We start from the raw sequence: 26,234 nt of genomic DNA, 5'->3' as shown, positions 1-26,234 counted from the left end.
ACCCATTCTTGATAAGCCTCACTGAGGTCAGTCAGTTTTACCTTCCTCACGTCAGTGTAGTCTCTTCAATCAAACCCCAGGAATATCACTGAGATGAAACTGGGATAAAATCAAACACAACAAACTTGAAAAGGACCAAAACCCTGTATTACTCCCATTCAACTTTGTGTAACTAATTAACAGAGCTGCAAACACATTAATTCGGATCCTGAACAGCTGTCAATGCCCATTTTGTACTCATTATTCACATCTATATCCATGCCCTTTTTATTCACTGGTTGAACACATTTCCACAAGAAAGTTTAGTCACAAATATTTGGGGAATGGCTAAATCAGGTATCCAATCAGAGGTCAGAAAAAATATCAAGTGAGTTAGTTGACCACTCACTCATGTCAAAGAACGAATAATGAGCTGTCAAAATGAACCGTCTGCAAACAACCTAAAGGCTGAAAACCAATCATCCAAACTAGCTGGCTAATACTTATCAATAATGGCTGCATTCACAGAAAGCCAGATTCGTTTGCAAACAAACAGAAAAATTACCTAAATTCAGCAGCTCATTTATTTGCAGTGAAAAATTCAACCAGCTTTACTAATCACACTAAATAATAGGCAACCAGTCTGCAGCTTTTCCTCCCTAACCCAAGCCCTACAGAAGCTTTAAGGGAAATGTGCTCTACAAGGAGTGAGCCACAATGACTCCTCCCCAGGGTGTTTCCCTTCAACCCTGAAGAGAATCCCAATGCAAATTAATATTGACCTTGTCACTAATTTATGCTGGTTCTCCAACCACATTGGGTAACACCACCTTAGTGGGATTTAGTAGCGGCACTGGCTACAGCTCCATGAAAATAGATCTTGTGATAGGGTCTGGATAGATAAAAAGATAGACAGATGTCATGGAAGTCCACAGGCCTGAAAAGCAGAGTGCAGGTAAACGCCCCCTGTACAAATAATCCAAGCCACTGTGACTCTCAAGAGACCACATGTTTTGGAAACCAAACTCCATGTTATTTCTACAAGAATGGGGAGGAAAGTTTGCGTTCCTTGTATTAGAACAATGCAGTGAAAACTCCATGTGTAGAAACTGCTGGAGATTCTATCCTCTCTATGAAAAAAGAAAAGGAGTACTTGTGGCACCTTAGAGACTAATCAATTTATTTGAGCATAAGCTTTCGTGAGCTACAGCTCACTTCTTTTTTCTGCTTATGGGATAATCTCAAAGAAAATAAAGCATGAGCTGATGGCATTTGGATAAGCCAAATTGCTCATTTTTGCAGTCCTTGCTCAGAACACCATTAGACTTATTCCAGTGTTAAGACTTTACTTTGGTTCATGGCTAAAGCAAAGGGGGAGGAAGTGTTTATGTATAATTGAAATGCAAGATAAATAATAATCAATGCTGCAGTAAAATGAATTCCTTTGTCAAGATCATGTCAGTCCTGATTTGAAACATGCAGTGATTTGAAACAAAAGGAGAAAAACTTCTGAGGATTAATTACCAGAGAAGCAGAATCACTTTTTAAGAGAATAAAAATATAATATCATTAGACCATAATAGGTTCCACTGGATGTTAGCATTATAACCCTTCACTTATAGCTTCCCTTTTTATATTACAGAGATAAGCATCCCTACAATCAAAGAACAAACACATACTTGGTAAAGTTCTTTTTTCTATTTTGATCCATCTCTTTGCCTGAACAGTAGCCTGTAGGATCTAAAGATTTTCCCCTTCATATGTGAATACTATGACTTGCGAAGGCCAGATCTACAGACTTGTGGCAGCATACCTGTATCAGTCCGGGGCTGAAAAGGTGTGATCTCTAGCCAGCTTAGCTGTGCTGACTGGAGCCCCTAGTGTAGATGCAGATATCCCAGCAAAACTGTATTTTTGTTAGTATAGCTTCCAGGTGCTGCTGGTATCAACTGTACCCATGCTAGGAGCACTTTGCCAGTACAGAATATTGGTATAGCTATATCAGTGAAGTGCTACTAATGTTGACATGGCCTAAGCATACCAAGTAACTACAGAAACTGCAAAATCACCACCTGCTATTAGGAGTGAAAGATAAGTCCGTAATATTGCTCAGACTGCCTGCAGTACTACATTAGCAACTCTCATATGGCTTTACATAATGCCTGATTAGTAAAAGATGTGCCATCAGAAGTGCATTTCCCCAAGCGTTACAGGAGCAGAAAGTTGAGAATGAGAAAAGGAATGAATAAAAAAGAGCAGGTTTTGGAGGACAAGGGACAGGGGTGGGGAAGGGGCAGACAGAAGGAAGACCTTTGATTTCAGTTAGAGTAAGAGAAGGAAGGAAGGAAGAGGAGAGATTCAGATGGACGTTTTCAGTTTTACCTCTGATAAAATAAGTCAACGTCTAAGGGACAGAATGTAGAGGAAGGAGCCTGGCTAAAAGGTTTATTTGGTGAAATGTACCGAACATAAATATAAACAAACTAAGGAAATGCAACCTAGATGGAGCTACTATAAGGTGGTCGGAAAACCATTCCCAGAGAGTAGTTATCAGTGGGCTCACAGTCATGCTGGAAGGGCATAACAAGTAGAGTCCCTCAGGGATCAGTTCTGGGTCTGGTTCTGTTCAATATCTTCATCAGTGATTTAGATAATGGCATAGAGAGAACACTTATAAAGTTTGTAGAGGATACCAAGCTGGGAGAGGTTGCAAGTGCTTTGGAGGATAGGATTAAAATTCAAAATGATACGGACAAACTGGAGAAATGGTCTGAAGTAAATAGAATGAAATTCAAAAAGGACAAATGCAAAGTACTTCATTTAGGAAGGAACAATCAATCAGTTGTACACATACAAAATGGGAAATGACTGTCTAGGAAGGAGTACTGCGGAAAGGGATCTGGGGGCCCTAGTGGACCACAAGCTAAATATGAGTCAACAGCGTAAAGCTGTAGCAAAAAAAGCAAACATCCTTCTGGGATGTATTAGCAGGAGTCTTGTAAGCAAGACACGAGAAGTAATTCTTCCACTCTACTCCACACTGATTAGGCCTCAACTGGAGCATTGTGTTCAGTTCTGGGTGCCATATTTCAGGAAGGATGTGGACAAATTGGAGAGAGACCAGGGAAGAGCGAAAAAAATGATTAAAGGTCTAGGAAACATGACTTATGAGGGAAGATTGAAAAGAATTGGGTTTGTTTAGTTTGGAAAAGAGAAGATTGACTGGGGACATGATAACAGTTTTCAAGTACATAAAAGGTTATTACAAAGAGGAGGGTGAAGAATTGTTTTTCTTAACCCCTAAGGATAGGACAAGAAGCAATGGGCTTAAATTGCAGCAAGGGAAGTTTAGTTTGGACATTAGGAAAAACTTCCTAACTGTCAGGGTGGTTAAGCACTGGAATAAATTGCCTAGGAAGGTTGTGGAGTCTCGATCATTGGAGATTTTTAAGAGCAGGTTGACAAACACCTGTCAGGAATGACCTAGATAATACTTTGTCCTGTTACAAGTGCAGGGGACTGGACTAGATGACCTCTTGAGGTTCCTTCCAGTTCTATAATTCTATGAAGATAAGAATTTCTGCGGGTTAGAAAGCTAGGGGTTATGAATTGAATAGGGAGGAGAAGCAGAAAAAAAGGAAAGAGAGGAGCTGGGGGAAAGAAAGACTTAGACGCTAATCCTTTAAATATTTATGCACATGCTTAACTTTACTCAGATAAGCCCCATTGAGTTCAATGGGACTACTTACCTGAGTAGAGTTATACAAATGTGTATTTGCAAGATCAGGACCTATACATGTAGCAGAATGGCAAATATTATTTTCCTATTTTGTTGTACATAGGAAGTATTTTTGTAACCTCATTTAGGTCCTGATCCAGCAAAGTACTTAAGCATGTGTCCAACGTTAACCACCCGTGTAGTCCCGTTGATTCAGTGTGCTTCAAGTTAGACACAGGCTAAATATACTTTGCTGGATTCATGCTTTAGTAACTTATTTGCTCAATTTATCATTCCATTGAGAAATAATGTTTAATTTATATTGTTTGTTTATGGCTTTTCAAACAATTCTAGTCATATCCCTTTTCTCTCTTTAAAATAAGTACTAGGCTGTGAATCTCTTTCCCTGAACTATTTAGAAAACAATGTAAAATCTGAATGGACAATTGGGTATATTTATGCTAAAACTCATTAAAATGAGTTATAATTGTGCTTACACTCCTGTAGTTAATCCAATGTAACATTAGAAATACTTTTAGCAAATTCAAAACAGGTTAGAGATCTATACTTTGGGAGCTCACAAGTATGCAACAATGTGCAAAATCTGTCTCTTGCATTTTATTTTATCCAACATATATTTCCAGATCCTCCTCCTCTTTTCTGGAAATGTTGTTTTCCTTTAGTCAGAAGGTAGATTGCACACATCCTTCGGACACTGAAGTTCATATCTCTCCCTCTTATGGACTCTGGGGGGGTGGGGTTCTAAATAGTGGAGGAGGGAAAGGGGCGGGGAGGGGGAAATCGATTTGTCTTACCTTCTACATGCATGAGATTTAAACTAACCAAGCAAGCAGGAGTCCAAAAGTCACTCCTGAGCTAAAGAAACTCCCAGATAAGAAAAAAATATTCTGATATATGTCCATAGGCATCTAAGGATTCACATTTGGTTATCCCAATTTTCAGACTGTAGTCCCAATCTCTCAAATAAATTAAATGAATGAAAATAAAGCTGAATCTAATTTTAGAGACTGTCCCAGAAAAACCCTGTAATTTTTGGAAGAACAGGTGGTTCACAATACAGTATCTGCTGAAAGATCCAAGTAAAGAGAAGAACGCTATGTGTGTCCAGTTCCCAAGATTTTGTTGTGTGACAATTTTGATAATGTTTCTAGAAACACCAGCCATTTTAAGTGATTGAACTGACCTTTTGTGGCCACAAATGTCTGGTAATAAACAAGTGGCAGGCCTACAAACCTGACGTGCTTCCTGGGATCTGGCATAATACAGAGAACTGCCCTGTCAAAATTCAGAAGGCAGAACACAAACCCCATCATCAAGGATTTTATGGGTTTGGATGCTGACTGAAACTTCACATTTGATCTTTGATAGCATAGTTTTATTTCTGGCAAGTGATAGTAGGAAAATAAACAGACTGGATGTTTTCAATTAATCAGAACCAATATTTAAAGCTAATTTAATATTTATGCTGTTGGAATACCTAAAATAGGGTTCAGATTGGCTCCATCGGTTTGGCTTTAAATAAGTATTGTGCACACAATGTGACAACTGATCCTTTTGAGATGATGGCTTCTAAAATATTTCTGTATAAAGGAAAAAAGGGTAAGCCATGGAGATTTATCTATAAGGCCCAATGTAATCAATCAATCAATCAATCATTAAAGCATATGCTTATTTTTAACTTCATCTATTTTCGCAGCTGAGGTTTATCAGAAATCCCCTAAAATTGAAAAAAAAATGGGGTTACAACACAGTTCTAGTAACCGTGAGGGAGTGACTATGCTAATAGTCTATGCTAATAGGGAGTGCTATGCTAATCGGGAGTGACTGTGCTAATACAATGTACAGTATTAAGATGGAAGTGATTATGTTAATATTGAGTTATGCCTCTGAGCATGCCTAATGAGAACCAGATGTTTCCACAAGCCTGAGCAGTCTTATAGTGAGCTAGGTGTTGATGCAGTTAATAAAATGCTCTGCCTTCTCTCCTGACAACCCAACCTTGTGAATACTTAATCAAAATTAAAGCATCAGTGAGTTTGTTAATTTCACATTTCTTTGAGACTGGAATTCAAGCTTGTTGCTGCAGAGCATCTAACAGATTGTGTGCTTACTATGGCCCTGATCACTTTCATTGAATGGGATACAACATACCCCTTTTCTCTCTCTGTCTCTATTGTGGCTTTGCAGATTGCAAGGTCTTTAAGGAAGTGACTGTGTCACATATGACTAATGCCTAGCACATTTGGGGCTCTACCAAACAACTAATAATAAAAGCTGCTGAACTCTGCTCAGCTGGTGCCATTAGAACAGCTAATACACCCTTGGTGATGAGCCACTTCCAGATGTATTTGCTCACTCATCTGGTTCCTCAACACGTGGCCGGTGCATAGGCTGTGCCACAGGGACTTAAGCGGCACTGATAGCATGTGGCTTGTAGGAACAGGGGAAGGAGCAGTGAATGAGTAGCCTAGAACAGTCAACAGTACTGATACAAATTTGACGCAAACTCCCCAATTCCTCACTGCTACTTGTAGCTGTGGGGTACATGAGAGAAAAATCTGTTGGCCTTCCCTCTACCCGACAATAAGAAGGGACCACACATTTCATTCTCTCAACTCTTCACATACCCATACACTGAGTTCAAGAACGGGGATGTGCCACTTCATTTTCACATACCATCACTGCAAGAGGAAATAAAGCAGGCACATATTCGCTAACCTCTTACCCTTCCTACACAAACCATCAGAGAAGGAGGGCATGGGAAAAGATTGGTCAGGTTCTCCTTCAATTCAGCTACTCCTTGCTATCATAGCAAACTGTTACTCCACTACAGTTTTTGTGCCTACTAGAAAGGGGGAAGAGAGGAGTGTAAGTAAATAACAATTTAAGAGGAGAGAGAAAAGAGATTTGAAAGGGACCACTGGGGAAGCAAGTAGAGAACACAGAAAACAACAACACGGAAATGAGGATGCAAGAAGTGGGAAATAAAGAGAGAAAAGGGGTGGGAGAATCAGAAACTAACTCCAGCAACTGAGAAGTCCACAGTCAGTGTGGCACTACTGAGCTACCTCCCCTTGACCATTTCAGGCAAACAGAGGCAGCTGAGTGTCACTTGGGTAGTTACCCAGCAGGATAATCTAAAAGAGCAACTTTAAGGCAGGAATCCAGAAACCATCCAAATAAACCAAAGAGGAAAAAAATCAAGACGTTCCAGCTTTTCTATGCAAGATGGTATTTGTATTTCCCCTGCATTTATTGCTGTAGGCTTCTCTTGAGCAGAGACCACTGCTTTGCCACTATGTAGTAATTTTGTAATTAAGCAGGGACAAAAAATGAAACCACCTAACTCGTTTGGTCAAAAACCCTAAATCAAGGTCTGAATATAGATCTGTAGATATACAATTATTCCTCCAATCAGAGAGCAAAGGTTGCCTGTTCCACTAAATCAATCTTTAATCTCTCCATCATTTGAAATATTTTTCCATATCCAGTTATTTTCAAAGTGAAATCATGTTCAGATTCAACTAACACTCTCCAGAGTAGCAGCCGTGTTAGTCTGTACTCGCAAAAAGAAAAGGAGGACTTGTGGCACCTTAGAGACTAACTCTTGGACGTTTCTGTTAATTGCTGGAAATGGCCTACCTTGATTATTACTACAAAAGGTTCTTCCCCCCCCCGCTCTCCTGCTGGTAATAGCTCATCTTAAGTGATCACTCTTCTTACAGTGTGTATGATAACACCCATTTTTTGATGTTCTGTGTGTATATAAATCTCCTCACTGTATTTTCCACTGAATGCATCTGATGAAGTGAGCTGTAGCTCATGAAAGCTTATGCTCAAATAAATTGGTTAGTCTCTAAGGTGCCACTAGTACTCCTTTTCTTTTAACTAACACTCTGGCACCCTCCATATTCCCTCACCACACAATATTTGCTGAGGAATGTTAAACTGTGCACAGTAAGCAGGCTGTAAAACATAAAGCACCTAATCTAGTGCTCTGAATTGGAGCCTCAAGTCATCTCTACATTAAACCATTTATAGTAATATTCAAAGAGTTCATGGCAATCTCTGTAAAGGAAAAACTGCATATGTGCAATTGCAAAGAGATGGTTTTGCTGATGAAATAGAAAGTGTATGGTGTGCACACATATTACAGGAAATTTTTATTCTTTCAGTTACTGTAATCTAAATAAAACAACCGGCTTTCAGGAGCCAATGGGACTTTGGTTTATTAATCTCCCCTTCTACACATGAATTTAATACTTGATTCTTACTTGGATGAGAACTATCTTCCTGGTCAGAAAGGTCTGGTACTGGGAATTGCAAAATGGCAGCCACCCCAGTCAGCTGGCCCAGTTGTTCTCCGGAAAGATGTAGCTTGGAAAATATCCTGACAATCCCTGTGTTATCACATGCACTCTCAACAAGCCATACATATCTACTTCTTGCAGGGACATCCTGGTGCCAGAGAAGCTCATCGCTGATCAGTAAAGTATCAATCGCCATTGCTTCATTGGTCTTCTCCACATGCTTGATCCCATAAAAGGCTTGATCTGGTTCATGCTGTAACATCTGGTAAAAGTCTTCCAAGGCTTTAACCTCACCAGCTTCTCTAGTATCAGAGAGGAGACTAATTATAGTCTAGTATATTTTTGTCCAGAAGATGAATGAACCTGCAAGAACTTGGGCCTACGATCCAGCAGCAGCTTGTTTTCCATCTTCTTCACCTACTGAAACGTGTAATAACAGAACTGCTCTCTCACAAAGCCCGGATTGGCAATGAGCACACACTTCACCACAGCAAAGTTAATGTACCATTAGATCCTTGAATGACATTCTCATAGAACCCCTCCAAGGCCTTGTCATTCAGGGAGCAGTTGTCCCTCCTCTTCCTGGGGATGTTCATTTTAACCTTGGCTTGCCGGAGCCTCATGCTGGGAGTTACCAGGCAGATGTGAGCAAGACCTTCCTGCATCACTACTGCCACCACATGAGCAGTGCACGTTGGGTCACAGGCTTCCTTTATCTTCTCTCACTCCACATTGTCCCAGTGCTTCTTGACCAAAGTGAACTTGGAGTTGCGTTCCAGCTCAATGGTGTGGAAGGCCTCCATCTTCATCTATTAATTCTTCTGGATGTTTGTCCCTTTGACTTGCAGCTGGCATGCCTGGGAGTCAAAATCAATTGACTGCACACAGATGGTGACAGTGGTGTGAATGTGGTAGCTGCCTGGGTTGCCTGTCTGCACCTTCCTGACTGTGGAGGCCTTCAGGCTGTCTCGTACCTGTGGAAGGTTGTAGGTGTGCCACATGTCATGCCACCTGACCTGCGCTGTCCTTCTCAATATCTTTGCGGAGGACTTTCATGCTGCCCACTGTTTTGGAGGAGTTGGGTAATAATGTTCAGGAACTGCTTTGGGAATGTGGGCTCCTTCCTCTTTCTCAGGGAATGGGACACTACTCTGCACTTCACAGCTGGGATGAGGGGAAAATGCAAGCCCAAATACACTACCAGAGAGAAAAATAACTTGTAATTAAATATCAGAAATATTGATGAAGGATTCTATTGTAAACTCTACCAGCTGCATGCTAAAAAGATACAGTAATTTAGTTATTAAAGATTATCTTTATTAGCTATCTTATTTACAGTATATAATTAAAACTTTGTGCTGGATACCTTTATGTAACCATAGCTATGATAGAGGATCTGATTGGCCAGTAACCACCACAAGCATTACAGTTCAATTAAATGAATACTACTATGCTATACAGGCTTGAACCAACTCCTGTTGAAGTCTGTGGGAGTCTATACTAAGTTTAAGAGCAGTTGGCTTTATACACACACTTTGTACTTGGGGGGAAAAACATAACTCAGTGCCAGAAATATCATATCATACAAGTGCTAGAAATATCAAATATATTCTGTGAATGCACAAAAAATAAGTTAAAGTAACACCATGCACAGTCAAAATAAATTGTCTCCACATAAATGATGACAATGGTGTGAATGCAGTAGGATGCACAGGATGTTGAAACAATTAAACAAGTACAATAAGTTAAATAGTGCTGTTTAATTTTCAGAAGTGCTGGCATTTAAGTTTATTAATTCAACTGGAGTTTTGGCTGCTAAATACCTCTAAAATTCAGGCCCATACTTTGAACCCCATCCCACTACCATTGCCCTTGCCATAGTTTTGCCACTATGTCATGGCTAATCTAGGAGATTGTACTTTTCTCCTATCAAACATAGCTCTCTGCTGGGGTGTGTTCACAGGGTCCCCCAGAGGTGTAGGTTTTGGCAATACCCCATTGAGATGCATAGGGCAGTTCATCCCTCTCAGAGCTATTGTTTCCATTCTGTCTGCAGACCCAGGCAGATGTCATTGGCTCAGTTATGTTTTCATGCTTTTCTTTGTAATTATTAGTGCTTGGAACTTAAAGACAAAATTAATATGAAAGCTGGATTCTTAAGTAACTCTAGGAGCTGTATCATAGAAACAGTCATATAGTATCTATGCCTTAATCCAGCCCTGCTACAGACTCTAAAAAACACACAGGGAACAGATCTTTGGAGAACGGTGGTTCCATTTATTTAATAATCATTCTTCAAAAAAAAAAAAAAACACACTTGAAAATAAATACAAAACAAGGAGCAATAATACCCTTCTAGATCTGTTAGTGATGCCATCAACTCCAGTAGGAGAAACACAGGACCCCAAACTGTGGCAGATTTAAAAAGGAACAAAACTTTTAGTTTATTTTTCAAATTTATTCATAAAGTATTTGCAGTGTCCTTAATTACAAATAATTTAGGATTTACGCGGATATGTTTGTTTACATTTGAAATAGCTGTTCAGTTCACCCTTAACCTTTAGGGCTCTGGAAAGTCTTTGTCTTCAGATCTTGATGGTGTCTAGCTGGGCTTTTGGGAGGCAGTTTAGATCCAGGTATGGACTCACAGGTGATGCCACTCCAACTCCAGAACTGATACTGACCCCAGAGCAGTTCTATGTTCCAGAAACAGCTTGGAATATAAGAGCAAGTAGCTCTCTGACCACTGAGAGAAGGGCACTTTTGAAGTCCACAGCAGGATCTGTAAGTGGGCTTATTTTAAAAATCACCTATAAAAAGGAATACTTTTGACTGGTGCCCCTTTTGGGGGATATATAAAGAAGGAGCTTCAATTTGTCCTCTCTCCCCAAAAAGATGTTAAAAATTATTGAAAATCCTGGTCCTGTCTAGACTAGAATATTCTGATGTTAAGAGAAGTGAGGGGCGGAGGAGGACTAGAAGAGGGAAATCTGAGCAACCGAGAAGGTAAGGGATATATAGTTAGACTCTTTAAAACTCCTCAGATTTGTTTTTGCTATCACCTATTTAAAACCAGTAACTAACATTTTGGATAAAGGGCATCTTTGCTAAAGATTCCACATCCCCACCCCTTCAAGTGAGTTGTTAGAGATCACAATAAGAACCACAAGGTCATCAGGAAAAAATTGAGAATGCTAGACTTGACATGTCTAACTTTTCTAAGGTTAAAAAACCCAAGCAAACAATCAGGAAAAGAAAGCACAAGCCTGTATTTTTAAAAGTATTTTCAAGGGCATTTCTTTTAAGAGAAGAGGTCATTTATTTCTGGTCATTGGCCTTAGAAATCTTATCTCATCCTTAGGGCTGTGTGGGATGAGAAAAAAAAACCATCTATTTAAAAGAAAGAAGCAAGTCTTCTGGAAAATCTTTAATAATTTCCTCCTCGGGTGGAATACAGAAGCCTATTTTTGCTAAACTTGTCTGAAATAATTCAGAGTCAGTTTTGCTGTAAGACCCACCATATCTTCCAGAATCAGAGTAAATCCACCAGAAATATTTTCCCATTGAATTGTTTTTACACTTGCTAATTTACCCCACCTGGTTAAATTAACAAAATCACTTAAAGGGAAAAAAACTGTTTACCGCACATTTCTTACCTCTTTTAAAGGTAGATCAGCAAAAATAACTAAGGGCCTGGAGTAGGCTGAGATGGTTACAGCTTCAACCTCCATGTGTAACTTCTCTCATCTCACACAGTTGAATTTGTTCTGAAAGCCTCTTAAGGGGGCAGGATAAAAAAGAATTATTTCTAGGCTAACAGAAAAAAAATCTATTTGAGCATAAGCTTTCGTGAGCTACAGCTCACTTCATCGGATGAAGTGAGCTGTAGCTCACAAAAGCTTATGCTCAAATAAATTTGTTAGTCTCTAAGGTGCCACAAGTCCTCCTTTTCTTTTTGTGAATACAGACTAACACGGCTGTTACTCTGAAACCAGAAAAAAAATCAACTTTCCAAATCTAGTTAAGTTTATATTTTTAACAAACTGTGACAGCTGCCTATTGTTCCCAAGATTTACAGCATGATGAGTTGTTTGCTTTCTCACACAGTAGAGGCAGAATTATTGGGACTATACATACAAATAATAAAGGTACACATGCTCCCCTGTGCTGCTTGCAGGGAAGAGGATAGTTCAGGCACTAGGTCCCTAGCCTGCACTCTAAGAGATCCAGGTTCAATTCCCTGGGCTGTAATGGATTTCCTGTGTGACATTGGGTAAGTCACTTAGCCTCTCTATACCTCAATTCCCTCTTTGTAAAATGGGGATAAAATGTTTCTGTACCTCAATGGGGTATACTGAGAATAAAGACATTAAAAATTGTGGGGCACCAGTGAAGAGTACAGTATAAAAAAATAGGCATTATTATTAAGGATGCACAGATTTGCAAACAACAAACAAATGGTGCTGGTGCTTTCAGAAAGGAAACCACCAATATTACATGTTACCCCTTTCCTCAGTTAAGAACGGATATAAATAGCTGCACAGAGGAATCATAGAATATCAGGGTTGGAAGGGACCTCAGGAGGTCATCTAGTCCAACCCCCTGCTCAAAGCAGGACCAATCCCCAATTAAATCATCCCAGCCAGGGCTTTGTCAAGCCTGATCTTAAAAACTTCTAAGAAAGGAGATTCTACCACCTCCCTAGGTAACGCATTCCAGTGTTTCACCACCCTCCTAGTGAAAAAGTTTTTCCTAATATCCAACCTAAACCTCCCCCACTGCAACTTGAGACCATTACTCCTTGTCCTGTCCTCTTCTACCACTGAGAATAGTCTAGAACCATCCTCTCTGGAACCACCTCTCAGGTAGTTGAAAGCAGCTATCAAATCCCCCCTCATTCTTCTCTTCTGCAGACTAAACAATCCCAGTTCCCTCAGCCTCTCCTCATAAGTCATGTGTTCCAGACCCCTAATCATTTTTGTTGCCCTTCGCTGGACTCTCTCCAATTTCTCCACATCCTTCTTGTAGTGTGGGGCCCAAAACTGGACACAGTACTCCAGATGAGGCCTCACCAATGCCGAATAGAGGGGGACGATCACGTCCCTCGATCTGCTCGCTATGCCCCTACTTATACATCCCAAAATGCCATTGGCCTTCTTGGCAACAAGGGCACACTGCTGACTCATATCCAGCTTCTCGTCCACTGTCACCCCTAGGTCCTTTTCCGCAGAACTGCTGCCTAGCCATTCGGTCCCTAGTCTATAGCGGTGCATTGAGTTCCTCCGTCCTAAGTGCAGGACCCTGCACTTATCCTTATTGAACCTCATCAGATTTATTTTGGCCCAATCCTCCAATTTGTCTAGGTCCCTCTGTATCCTATCCCTGCCCTCCAGCGTATCTACGACTCCTCCTAGTTTAGTATCATCTGCAAATTTGCTGAGAGTGCAATCCACACCATCCTCCAGATCATTTATGAAGATATTGAACAAAACCGGCCCCAGGACCGACCCATGGGACACTCCACTGCTGCCAACTAGACATGGAGCCATTGATCACTACCCGTTGAGCCCGACAATCTAGCCAACTTTCTACCCACCTTATAGTGCATTCATCCAGCCCATACTTCTTTAACTTGCTGACAAGAATACTGTGGGAGACCAAGTCAAAAGCTTTGCTAAAGTCAAGAAACAATACATCCACTGCTTTCCCTTCATCCACAGAACCAGTAATCTCATCATAGAAGGCGATTAGATTAGTCAGGCATGACCTTCCCTTGGTGAATCCATGCTGACTGTTCCTGATCACTTTCCTCTCATGCAAGTGCTTCAGGATTGATTCTTTGAGGACCTGCTCCATGATTTTTCCGGGGACTGAGGTGAGGCTGACTGGCCTGTAGTTCCCAGGATCCTCCTTCTTTCCTTTTTTAAAGATAGGCACAACATTAGCCTTTTTCCAGCCATCTGGGACTTCCCCCATTCGCCACGAGTTTTCAAAGATAATGGCCAATGGCTCTGCAATCACAGCCGCCAATTCCTTTAGCACTCTCGGATGCAACTCATCCGGCCCCATGGACTTGTGCATGTCCAGCTTTTCTAAATAGTCCCAAACCACCTCTTTCTCCACAGAGGGCTGGCCACCACCTCCCCATGCTGTGATGTCCAGCGCAGCAGTCTGGGAGCTGACCTTCTTAGTGAAGACAGAGGCAAAAAAAGCATTGAGTACATTAACTTTTTCCACATCCTCTGTCACTAGGTTGCCTCCCTCATTCAGTAAGGAGCCCACACTTTCCTTGGCTTTCTTCTTGTTGCCAACATACCTGAAGAAACCCTTCTTGTTACTCTTGACATCTCTTGCTAGCTGCAGCTCCAGGTGCGATTTGGCCCTCCTGATTTCATTCCTACATGCCCGAGCAATATTTTTATACTCTTCCCTGGTCATATGTCCAACCTTCCACTTCTTGTAAGCTTCTTTTTTATGTTTAAGATCCGCTAGGATTTCACCGTTAAGCCAAGCTGGTCGCCTGCCATATTTACTATTCTTTCGACACATTGGGATGGTTTGTCCCTGTAAGCTCAACAGGGATTCCTTGAAATACAGCCAGCTCTCGTTGACTCCTTTTCCCTTCATGTTAGTCACCCAGGGGATCCTACCCATCCGTTCCCTGAGAGAGTTGAAGTCTGCTTTCCTGAAGTTCAGGGTCCGTATCCTGCTGCTTACCTTTCTTCCCTGTGTCAGGATCCTGAACTCAACCAACTCATGGTCACTGCCTCTCAAATTCCCATACACTTTTGCTTCCCCCACTAATTCTTCCTGGTTTGTGAGCAGCAGGTCAAGAAAAGCTTACCCCCCCTCCCCGCAGTTGGCTCCTCTAGCACTTGCACCAGGAAATTGTCCCCTACGCTCTCCAAAAACTTCCTGGATTGTCTATGGACTGCTGTATTGCTCTCCCAGCAGATATCAGGAAAATTAAGGAAGCCAAGGTCTTCATTGGTACTACAAAACCCATAAACAATACTCCATATTCTTAAGCATTTCTACTCGCATATTTTCTATTAACACCTATCCAGACAGAACAGCACGATCGACCCCCGCGCCCCCAATAAGGGTGCATCATTCTGGAGTGCGGATAAGAGACGGATCTTTATTTCTCCACCCCTGTCCCACAGCATTGTCAGCTTTCATGATTTGATCACAAGTCTTGTGATATTTGCTGTTTCTTCTTAAAGTTCAAGTTCCTGGAATTTTGACCATATAAGTTTTCATTAAGAAATTAAGTTTTCTAGCTGAAAAAATTGGTAACTGTGACCCAAAGTAAACTCTGAAGGTGCAGCAACCAGAAGGTAAAGAAAAAGAATCCCAGATTATTTTTTTTTTAAATCTCATGATTTTTCAGACAGCCACGTAACTGTAGGGGAAGAGGGGGCTGGGACTCATGATTTTTGAATGATTGTGTGAGGTTTGCCTCCAACTCTTGTTAGCTTGATGGGTCTGTTTACAAGATAGGTAAATACATTTTCCTTGTCTTTCAAAGTACTTTGGAAGTAACTCCCAGGTGGGGAAACTACATTTGTTTGTCTGTGATAGACCTGTTTAACAACTCTACCTAGGCAAGGGTTTCTGGTCTTGAACATATGCTTGTGACATCCTACGAGGAGAACTCATAACTTTACATATAATGTTGGTGCATACATTTTGCCATGATGCTATTGACCAGCAAGTTATTAGTTTTTAAATGATACCTCACAAGGCATATTTTGTACAAAGTTTATTACAATTGCATGCAGAGTGTGAATATAGAGGTGCTTAAGGTCACATCCAATCTATTCCTTTCCCTTCTCCCTGGTCTGACTCATCTTCTTTGTATTTGCATCAGACCGCATCCTTCTCAATGCTACCCAGGCAACAGCTGGGGCATCACTGAGAGCACAGAGAGAGAGGTCCTCTGCTCTCAGTTCCAGTGCCCCATCCCAACCTGTACTGACTCTCAATCTGTTACTCCTTCTTAAATGGGACTCCTCGGCCCATCTGCCATAGGCCCCAAGACCAGCACTGACCCCCAAAATACCCCCATTACTTAAACATACCCCTGTCCCAAAACTCCACTGAAAAGTTTTGAAGCTTCTGGTTACAGTTTAACTCTCTTAGGGGCATACAATAGTTAGGAAGCAGTCCACACACACATACTACGTACAGTCCAATGCCTTCATGCTCTTTTATATTTAATCATGTAAAGCACAGGAAAGTACAGATCATGCAGAACAAACATCTGAAATAGCAGTGTCCATCACTTTCTAGCTCACCCTTCCCATATGAGTCCTTGGGGAACCATCTAGGTTCAGGCAGGGCGTCCCTTCCTTACATAGGTTGTTGCACACTATCCGGTCTCTCTCCCTCATGGAGCCCCTTATCAGGCTTCTATGACCTTGCTGTCTCCTGCACCATACTTCTCCTTCCTGTGGGGCCCCAGTTCCTGTGTGTTTCTTTATTTAAACCTCTCCTGGTCACTTGGCCTCTTTTGTTCTACTCCTGGTAAGTTTCCCTGGCTCCTACCTTTCCTCCTTTCAAAGGGGTAAACTAGATTGGATTTCCAAGGCTTGAGTTGCTGCTTAGTATAATCTTTGTGAGGGGTAATTACTGTTGTTAACTTTAACTATTTCCCATTGTCCCTGTCTGGTATATATCTGCTACAGGACCTGCCAGCAATGGCGGACCTGCCAGCATATGCCGGGAACCCTTTTGTTCCAAACTCAGTTTGTGGAAAAACACTGATGTCCCAAGATGGAGTCCAGAGTCATGTGGTCTGGTCACATGACCTTTTGGAGTCATAGAAGCCATTACTTAACAGGCTGTCTGTAGTGTTCTCAGGAAAGCTCCCCAGGTGGGGGATAAGCTTCTCCTAAGGCCTATTGTTTTTCCTAATGGCCCATTATCCTGAATAGGCCCTTGCCCACCCTCTATCTAGACTAAAAGCATCTTGCCTAGTGGGCATCACCCAGATGTAACTACATTTGAAATACAGATATAGTCAATAATCATAACTTTAAATACAAAAATGATACATGCATAAAAATAGCATAATCATATTCAGCAAATCATAACCTTTCCAATGACATCTCACATGACCCATCTTGCATAAAATGCATCATAATTATGCTATAATCATATCATAATAGTATCACTTTGAAGAATATGAGGTGCAGTGTCACGCGCTACAGCACCACTAAATTCAGTGTTCTCTGAGGAGAATATGAATCAAGTATCCCATGGCTGTGTCTACACAAGATTTTGATCCCTCCAAAATCTCTTTTAAAATTGCATCATCTAAACCTGTTCTGAGGAGGGTTTGATGATATGGTAAAGATGCAGGTGTCCTAGCCTTACTGACACTCCATTGCTGCCTATGGTTAGAGTTGTACTTGTGCTACTGGGAGATTTCCTAAAAAAGCCTAATGTAGACAAAGCCCATCAGGTGTCAATCACAGCGGACTGGGCATGAATTTGGTCAGTGATGTTTTTGACTTTTCACTTTTTTTTAGTCTTTATGTGGATGAAGATAAAAACCTAATCTATTTATTTGTTATTATAATTATTTATTACTTTAAGTTTTAGGAAAACCAGGGTAAACATTATATTTCACCAGTTTTGTTGGGTGCTAGCAACAGATACATATAGCCAAAACTTAGATGTAAAATATTTGCCATGGTTATGGTAGGAATGGGGGGAACTGGAAGTTAACATTTGGCGGAGGACTAGTTCTAAGGTCAGATAAGTGCCTTTTGATGTAGGTATCAGTGAAAATCAGTCCAGTTTTGGCTGACACAAACTACAGAAAATACTACGACAGAATCTGAATGAGCCATAAATTTTAAATAGTATCTTCTAACTCCTGCCTCATAGCACTGCACATGCTCCCAAACTCCAAACTGGCCCTCACACAGTGTTTTAGAGCACCCACACAGAACAATATTATAGCTTTCAGCTGGGTGAAATTCACTGGATGAATTGTAAATTTGCCCCTACCATGCAAAAAACAGCTGTGGGGTGACTAAAACTATTCACAAAATTGGGTCAAATTTGTTGAAACAGTTCAGATGTATTAAAAAAATGGGGAAAAAATTAGAGAATGTCAAAACAGTTTGTCTGGACATTTTGTTTAAAAATGAACTGTGTCATTTCAAATGGACATTTCATTTCAAAATGGCATTTTGAAATGATGATGAAACATTTAATTTGACCCCCCCAATTTTTTTTCTGGTTCTTTTGTTTTAGTGAGGGGAAAAAATCAATTTCAGTTCAATCCAATCTGATTTCCCACCCTCCTCCCTGAATTTTCAGTTCAGCCACCAAACCAAAAGAACAGTTACACATTCAGCTCTATTATAGTTGCATACAGGAAGGAATCTTCTTCCTGAGTACTAATGAGTTATGGCCCTGTGGAACAAATATAATTAGGTAGTGTGTCTTAATCCATATGCACAAGGAGGTTAAGGTTTCACAGGCCTCCTCAGTTTTAGCATTACTGAACTCCTGAACTCTTTAACTTTCCAGCCTCAAAGCTATTTCAATATAGACTTTTGTATGGAATAAATAAGCACAGTGCAGCAGTTTCTTGCCTACTATTAATGGAATAGGTCCCACTAAATAGATTAATGATCAGTACTTTGGATAAATTATTCCTGTCTGAGATTATAAGTATGTCTGTGATAAAGAGAAAAGATGGCCATTACTACGCGTGATGTTGGCCCCTCTGCAGTTGTTATCAGGGCTTGAAAAACCTTAGTGTGAAGGACATAAATACTGCAACCCTGAGATCTAGTGTCCATGGGGAAGCAGACTAGCATAGCTGTAGCTGAATAAGCTATGCCACTAAGGTTCTGCCAATCATTTTCTCCATGTGGATAAGCCTTCAGTTTTTGTAGTAACCTTGAGAGTGAAGGGTAAGAAAACAATACATACATAAAACTCCTGATTTTGTTTTATTCATTGGACTATACAACAAAATATTTCAACCTAGCCAGCCAAAAGTACTTTCATTCTAGTTTAATAGCTCCACTGATCACAAAAGTTATTTGGCTTCTAATTCCTTCCAGTCCTTTTTTGCTCAAAACATGTATGTCTTCTTTTTTAAATCTAACATGTATTTAAGATGACAGGTTTCAGAGTAGCAGCCGTGTTAGTCTGTATTCACAAAAAGAAAAGGAGTACTTGTGGCACCTTAGAGACTAACAAATTTATTTGAGCATAAGCTTTTTCATGATGAAGTGGGCTGTAGCTCACAAAAGCTTATGCTCAAATAAATTTGTTAGTCTTTAATGTGCCACAAGTACTCCTTTTCTTTTTATGTATTTAAGAGTGTCTTAATATTGTGGCTGTGTGGTACTTTGAGATTGTGATAGAATATTTTATACGCCACTCCCACACCTTGATAAAAGTTTTCTTAAAAAATCTCTGAAGTGTGAAGGTATGGCCAAAAAAGAAGAAGAAAAGATAAATGAGTTAAAGTAAGCAATAAATCAGAAGGCAAATTTGTTGTTTGAAACAAAGACCTCCATTGAGAGTGAACAGGTGAATAAAACAACTGAATATACCAGGAATCAGAAAGGAAAACAAGATAAAAGGAAGAACACCAATCTCTATTCTCTTGAAGCAGACCTATAGGAATCTTTTGAAGAAAAGCAATTAAAGTTGGAGTGTGAAGGTGGAAAGCAGACTAAATTTCTACCCGACTTCTCCGGTAAAAGTACCAAAGGCTCCAGAAAGGTTGTTTGTCTGGCTAAAATATCATCTTATGGCAAATTTTGCTGCAAATCCTGGTTTGTTAGTGTGTGGCTAAATGTGAAATCTAAGCTAACAAACCTTTTGAACTGCTGACTCTCAAAAGCTGAGAATTAAATTTCTTTAGTATTTCTTATGATATACTAGTAATGAACGTGCACTCATGTGGCTGCAGAAGTACCTTTGTGGTGACCTGGCATAAGCTCAGAAGCAATATTAATGTCATTTTTAAAATGTGGCCCTTGCAAATGGACTTGACATGCAGGGAAATGATAAGCGGATGATGGGTACATGATGATGGATCTTTATGACATTCAATCATTATCCATTAATTTTCCTATCTGTGCCAAACATAGTATAAGAGGTCAGTCACAAGATGATATACTGAATATTGATGGAGTGAGTATATGGAAAATACAAAATAATTACATTTCCTTTTTTATATGCGTTATTAATTTGGTCTTCAGTATATTTAAGAAAATGATATGCTTTTAATATCAGTCAGGGAAAAAAATAAATTATCTTCATACATATTTTCTCCAGCTATGCAGTGATTTCTAGTGCCCATTTTAAATTCTGAAGGGGTCAAAATACTCCCTCATATTTTCTCAGAGAGTGTTGACGTTGGATATATGTCTTTAACAGGAGTATATATTGCATTTTAATCATACTCTTCTTGAATGTTTTACACAATGCGCTCCCTGAGGTTTCAGTCGCTCCATGTCTCGCTAGCAAGGGACTACATATTGATCAACAAAAGGTCTTGGACTTAAGTTTCTGCAAACCTTTCCTATAGGGAAGGTTTCTCTTAATATCAACAAGTTGCGGAGGGACCTGTGAAGCAGAACCACCACGTGAGGGAGCCATTCAAGAGATGCAAACCCACTGCACCATGGAGAGCCCAGAAAGTAGGTATTCTGCAGCTCTCAGGAAGGTAGAGCAGGGCAGGATGGGGGATCTGCCTCTGTGTGGATTCTTCTGTCCTCCTCCACTGGAGGGAAGGACGGGGGAATGCTAATTCAGCAGTGGGGTAGGTTTATCATGGAATCATAGGACTGGAAGGGACCTCAAAAGGTCATCTAGTCCAGTCCCCTGCACTCACAGCGGGACTAGGTATTATCTAGACCAGTGGTGGGCCACCTGCGGCCCACGAGACATTTTGCAGACGTTGACCATCCACAGGCAGCTCCTAGGGGCCAAGGTTCAGTGTTCCCTGCCAGTGGGAGCTGCGTGAAACGGCGGTCAGAAAGTCCCAGTAGCCAGTCACTTCCCACAACTCCCACTGGCCGGGCACGGAGAACCACAGCCACTGGGATCTGCAGAGGGCAGTGCCTGCGGACAGTCTACATCCACAAAATGTCTCTCAGCCCACAATCATCTTATCCGGATGGGCCACATGTGGCCCGGGGGCCGCAGGTTGCCCACCACTGATCTAGACCATTCCTGACAGGTGTTTGTCTAACCTGCTCTTAAAAATTTTCAATGATGGAAATTCCACAACCTCCCTAGGCAATTTATTCCAGTGCTTAACCACCCTGACAGTTAGGAAGTTTTTCCTAATGTCCAACCTAAATCTCCCTTGCTGCAATTTAAGCCCATTGGTTCTTATCCTAGCCTCAGAGGTTAAGAAGAACAATTCTTCACCCTCCTCTTTGTAATAACCTTTTTATGTACTTGAAAACTGTTATCATGTCCCCTGTCAATCTTCTCTTTTCAAGACTAAACAAACCCAATTTTTTCAATCTTCCCTCATAAGTCGTGTTTTCTAGACCTTTAATCATTTTTGTTGTTCTTCTCTGGACTTTTTCCAATTTCTCCACATCTTTCCTGAAATGTGGCACCCATAACTGCACAGAATATTCCAGCTGAGGCCTAATCAGCGCGGAGTAGAGCAGAAGAATTACTTCTCGTTTCTTACTTACTATACTCCTGCTAATACATCCTAGAAAGATGTCTCCTTTTTTTGCAACAGTGTTACACTGTTGACTCAAATTTAGTTTATGGTCCACTATGACCCCCAGATTCCTTTCTGCAGTACTCTCTCCTAGGCAGTCATTTCCCATTGTGTATGTATGCAACTGATTGTTCCTTCCTAAATGGAGTACTTTGCATCTGTCCTTATTGAATTTCATCCTATTTACTTCAGACCATGTCCAGATCATTCTGAATTTTAATCATATCCTCCAAAGCATTTGCAACCCCTCCCAGCTTGGTATCATCCACAAACTTTATAAGTGTACTCTCTATGCCATTATCTAAATCATTGATGAAGATATTGAACAGAACCGGACCCAGAACTGATTCCTGCAGGACCCCACTCATTATGCCCTTCCAGCATGACTGTGAACCTCTGATAACTGCTCTCTGGGAACAGTTTTCCAAACAGTTTTGCACCCACCTTATAGTAGCTCCATCTAGGTTGCATTTCCCTAGTTTGTTTATGAGAAGGTCCTTTGAGACAGTTTCAAAAGCTCTACTAAAATCAAGAATTACTAAAGTCAAGGTTTCCTCATTCTGTCCCCCCCGTGTATTTCCCCAGTACCCAGCGCAGCTACTAAGACTAAGCTCTGGGGTCTGTATTTGTCCAAGACCATGCTTGCACAACCTCTACAATAGTACTTCTATAAATCTATGTCAAAAATAGTCACATTTTGCTCTGTATTCACATCAAAGGCTACCGTGAATTAATTTGTCTCCATTTTATATAGTTTATTGTCCTTGTCACTCAAACAATTTATCCCAGAATATGAATGCTAAATATATTCTGTGAATAATGGCAGAAATATGACCTTTCCGGAATGCTAAATTTTGATTGACTGGCTCACCCTAAACTAACATATTTTTAGGGACACAAAAGTGTTTGTTGTGAGAAATAAAGCATTTCCTATTATCAAAAACCTCAAGTAAAGCAGTGAATGCCCAAGAAACATGTCTGGAATATATAAACAGGCCAGGCAATGAAAATACAGACTACTGAAAAGGTCAGGGAGCTGCAGTAAGGTATTTCTCTAGCAAAGCATGTCTTCAGCAGACTGTCACAATTCCCAGAAAAACAAACCAACACACCAGGATTCCATGCATTCATTTCCCTTGTGATAAATAATCTAACCATTTGAGAAGCTACAGGATTATTTTATTAATATAGTGCCATATCCTGCACTATGTGCACTTACTGTGTCAAAGCTCTCTGTATCTTGTATGCCATAGTCTTGTGACATCTGCACACCTTCCTGTGTTTAATGCATTTACCCTCACAATACCATTATGAGGTAGGGAAGTACCATTATCTTCTTTTTGCAGATGGGGAAGTAAGCCACAGAGAAGCTAAAGCTTGAATCCACAATGGGATTTATATGTTGCAATGTTCAGTGTGGCAAAAAACTTTACTTTTAGGCACCTCAAAAATCACTGGAACATTAAGGCAATCTGCAAAGCCTGAGTTAGGCCACCTATACAATGGGGGTGGGAGGAGATATTGTTTCATATTCTCTGTGTGTATATAAAGTCTGCTGCAGTTTCCACGGTATGCATCCGCTGAAGTGAGCTGTAGCTCACGAAAGCTCATGCTCAAATAAATTGGTAAGTCTCTAAGGTGCCACAAGTACTCCTTTTCTTTTTGCGAATACAGACTAACATGGCTGTTACTCTGAAACATGTGGAGATAGTGGCACCTAAGAATGCAATCCACAAAAGACAGCACTCTAGGCAGGGAGCAGCCTAAACTAGCCCATGTTGAAATGGGTGTGTGCTAAGCCTGACCCCACTCTTAGAGATAGGTGCCTAAGTCCAGGCTGCAGGGAGACCCCTGTCTCAGCAAGTGACCCACAACTGGGCGCCCCTCTCCTGGAGCCAGGAAATTTAGGCACTTAAGCGGTTTCCTGTGAGAAGGAGTTAGGCACTGGTTTCACTCCATACAAAGGCAGCTGGAGCTGTCTGCCTTAGTAGTTTTAGCCCTGTGATTAGAGCCCTTACCTGGATACCTAGCTTCAATGTCCCCTCCCTACCTGAGCAGGAGAAAGGAGACCCCAGTTTGAATCCTAGCTTGCAGGGCAGTGCACATACCACTTGAGCTATGGGATAGTCTGATGTGTGACTCTCTCAATTTCTCCTGTTGAAGCTGTTCCACTGTGCACAAATACTTAGAGAGTCATTGGGCCAAAAAGACACTGAACATGAGAATGACCTTGTAGTCTGGTGGTTAGGGCACTCAATAGAAAACCCAGGATCAAGTACCCCTACTTCAATGATTCTTTGGTTATACGCAGTGGACAAGCTTTAACAGGAGAGATTGAGATCCCTAGCTCAGTGGTTACAGCATGCCCCTAAGGGAGAGGGGAGACTTCTGTTCAAATCTTGCCCCCCTCAAGCAGAGCGGGGAATTGAAGTTGAGGCCACCACAGCACAGGGCTACAAGTCCTCCTCTGACCAGAGTTTGAATGGGATCCAGTAGGTAGCCTCTGAGAATACCTCTCCGCTCTGGATTCTCAGCCAGGAACCCTCTCCTGGGATTTGGCCAGGTCAGCCCTTTCTCACAAACAAGCTAGAGAGAGAGAGATCTGCCATGACTAGGGCACTCACCCATGATCAAGGAGACCTGTTTTCAAAACTCTGCTCTGCCTGCTTTGAAACAGGTGTTTCACATCCCATGTGAGTGCACCACTCACCAGGCTCTTGGCTGTTCTTGGGTAGGTGTCTCTCAGCCTCTCCTGATCAAGCTGTGCTGCTTGCAGTTGGACTGCTCCCAGGAATGAAGATCCACTCAGGTCAGGGTAAATTAACCAGACTGTTATTAACAAGGGTTTGCCAAAACACACTGTTCTCAGCAGCACAGCCCAGTGTGCACACACACACCGTTTATTGCCTCTCTTAAAGGGGCAGTGCATCAGCTACCTAACTGTGCCTGAGTATAATACTTCTCCACCACCACCACCCCTGTAAACAAAAGTAATTTAGACATCATTACAAATATTCCTGCTCAATAACAGCATTAGGAGGTACCATAGTCCTACTCTTTGGGTTTAAATCTTCTCCCTTGACTGGAGTGAGTGTTGCTTATTGTATTTGTAGGCAGAGCCATAGTGTCATAATGTGACTGTAACTCTGTTGTCTCTTCTCTCTGGTGCTGCCATATACAGAAATGTCACTGATTATGATTGTGACTTCTGTCAGTCTTTGGAGTGTTTCAGGCACCTTTTTCTGAATATGGTGCAGACAACATGCCAAAGGGCTTACTTTTGAAGCACTACCTTCCACACAGAGTGTTGAAAGTAGCAGCACAGGAGACAGCAAACAGAGCTGTAAACAGGGGAGTTTCAGTGGGAGTTTGAAAGGGGAGTTTGTCTTGTGGTCCTTGTTTGGGGTTTGTTTTTGCTGTGGGTGGTGGTGTTTTGGTGTGGTTTGTGTTTCCCAGATTAACAGGATTTAGGTGGGAAGGCTATGACTCATTCAGAGGCAGCAGTGGGAGTAACCCATGTCGTGGAAGACACAATGAAGATGACGGGATGTGGAAGCTGTGGTACGTACATGACCCTGGAGGGGGCACCTGGTAAGAGTTTTGTCTGCATGAAATGCCGTCTGATAGAGCAGATGGAGGAAAAGATCCGAGGTTTGGAGAGGCAGGTGGAAAGTCTGGTTAAGTTTAGAAAGGGGTTCAAGCAGATTATGGAGCAAAGACATGAGGTATCTGAAGGGAAAAGCTTAGACTTGCAGGTGGAAGCAGGACTGAGGAATTCTGAGGGGACACTGGGTGAGGAAAGTGGTCAGTGGAAGCATGTGACTAAAAGAACTAGGCAGAGGAAAAGACGGGCTAGGGAAGGAGAAATAGAGCTCAAGAACAGCTTTGCAGAGTTGGAAAATGAAGAAGGGGCTCAGCAGGTAGTCACTGAAGGTGGAAAGGCAAGGAAGAAGAGAAGAGCATCTAGTCCTATAGGAAAAGGGGAAGAGTCAATGGAGACTACACCAAATATGAGCCCCAGGAGGACACAGGATGGATTGAAGAGGATTACAAGGGAGAACAGGAATGGAAAGAACTTGCAGCCAGAGGGAACAGGGGATAGACTGGAGAATAGCATCATCACCAGGAAAAGACTGGTCTATGTGATCAGGGACTCTTCACTGAGAAGAATAGACAGGCCTGTAACCAAAGCTGATCTAGAGAATAGAAGGGTGTGCTGTCTTCCAGGTGCTAAGATACGGGATGTAGACCTGAGGTTGAAAAGGATCCTAAAGGGAGCAGGAAAGAATCCCCTAATTATCCTTCATGTGGGAACAAATGATATGGCTAGATTCTCGCTGGAAAGTATTAAGGGAGACTATGCTAGGCTGGGGAAGACGTTTAAGGAAATCGAGGCTCAGGTGATCTTTAGTGGGATTCTGCCTGATCCTAGAGAAGGGCAACAAAGGTGTGACAAGATTATGACTATCAACAGATG

At 41.4% G+C, this 26,234-nt stretch overlaps 1 pseudogene; it reads right to left on the bottom strand.

The window, feature by feature from the left end:
- Positions 1-5,402: 5,402 nt before the first annotated feature.
- On the bottom strand, positions 5,403-9,084 carry LOC125630212 (protein pelota homolog pseudogene; annotated as a pseudogene).
- Between the last annotated feature and the right edge of the window lie 17,150 nt (positions 9,085-26,234).

The sequence above is a fragment of the Caretta caretta genome, chromosome 1, assembly GCF_965140235.1.
Source record: "Caretta caretta isolate rCarCar2 chromosome 1, rCarCar1.hap1, whole genome shotgun sequence".
Classification (NCBI taxonomy): domain Eukaryota; kingdom Metazoa; phylum Chordata; order Testudines; family Cheloniidae; genus Caretta; species Caretta caretta.
The sequence above is the reverse complement of the archived record's forward strand: the minus strand, read 5'-3'. Positions and strand labels throughout refer to the sequence as shown.